Source organism: Sus scrofa, chromosome X (assembly GCF_054392235.1).
Source record: "Sus scrofa isolate SSC_HxYL_T2T_F1_AM1 chromosome X, Sscrofa_HxYL_maternal_Yorkshire_Landrace_v2.0, whole genome shotgun sequence".
In the NCBI taxonomy this organism is placed as follows: domain Eukaryota; kingdom Metazoa; phylum Chordata; class Mammalia; order Artiodactyla; family Suidae; genus Sus; species Sus scrofa.
In genome coordinates this window covers 23,851,570-23,852,898 of record NC_139401.1, presented here as the reverse complement: position 1 = coordinate 23,852,898, position 1,329 = coordinate 23,851,570, and the positions used below count along the sequence as shown (strand labels likewise).

Genomic DNA, 1,329 nt, shown 5'->3' with positions numbered 1-1,329 from the left:
CATCCAACTTGATGTTTCCATGGATCTGATAACACCTAGTTCCTAATGGTCATTTTGAGTGGCATACCTCACTCTCCTTTCACCTTCCAGACCACCTTCCCGTGCTTTCCATTGAGGGAACCCACCCAGAAGCTGGAGGGCAAAGACACCTGTTGATACAATCCCTTTCCAGGGCACAGGGGAGGTACAGAGGGTGGAGTGAATCTGGGAGGGCAAATGGAAGATATCCAGCACAGTCCATAAATGGCATTGATGTCGTTGGCGTGATTTTTCTAAAACATTAAACCATTCTTGGTAAAGTTCCAAACAAAACAACACACACTCCTTTCAACTTACACAGTAGTTCCGTTCCTGGAAAATTCCAGGATATTGAAACTGTTCAAAAAAGACTGAGTTATGCTCGCTTCAGCAGCAATACACTAAAATTGAAATTATACAGAGACGATAAGCATGGATCCTGCACTAAAACGACATGCACATTTGTGAAGGTATCCCATGTTTTTAAAAGCAAATTTTAGAAAAAGTTACTTTGAGTGTACGTGTAAAGTGAGGTTATGCTTAAGCTCAGACAATCATAAATAGGTTTTTCATACACATGAATGGCTAGAGGGACATTTTTTTTTTTTTTCTGTTTATAGCCACACTTTCGGCCCATGGAGTCCCCAGGCTAGGGGTCGAATCAGAGCTACAGTTGCTGGCCTACACCACAGCCATGGCAACATCGGATCTGAGCCGTGTCTGCGACCTACACCACAGCTCACAGCAATGTCGGATCCTTAGCCCACTGAGTGAGGCCAGGGATCGAACCTGCATCCTCACAGACACTATGTCAGGTTCTTAACCTGCTGAGCCACATCAGGAACTCTGAAGGACATTTGAAAATTATGCAGATGTAGGAAAATCTGTCCTTGTAAGAATGTCACATGCACTGAAGGACATATGACATCCTTGGCTCCTACCCTCTAACTGCTAGGGGAGTCCTGTCAACCACTGTAACAACCAAAATAGCTCCATGTGTTTTCAAGGCATACCTTTGCTGGTACCGCCCCAGTGGTAGTGACCCACTCTCCTAAAGTGAAACATTCACCCTCAGAGGATGAGTTTGGATATTTCATCCCATTAGTGGCTAGGGACAACAACGAATGGAAGAAATGACTTCTCAATTCATGAGTCCTTGTTCAATCCACTACACCAAAGTTGCTGATCCAGCTACCAAACACTTGCTGCTATTTCTAGCAACATATAATCGTGAATTTGAATTTTATGAGTTGGTATAAATAAAAACTAAGAAAGGAGTTCCCGTAGCGGCGCGGTGGTTAACGAATCCGA

The 1,329-nt window shown here is 43.8% G+C and overlaps 1 non-coding gene across 1 annotated transcript; it reads left to right on the top strand.

Annotated features, from left to right (window-relative positions):
- The first annotated feature begins 397 nt into the window (after nt 1-397).
- Nucleotides 398-502, top strand: LOC146394508 (U6 spliceosomal RNA). Its single transcript, XR_014835977.1, has one exon. It is a non-coding gene; the product is annotated as a U6 spliceosomal RNA (small nuclear RNA).
- The last annotated feature ends 827 nt before the right edge of the window (nt 503-1,329 follow it).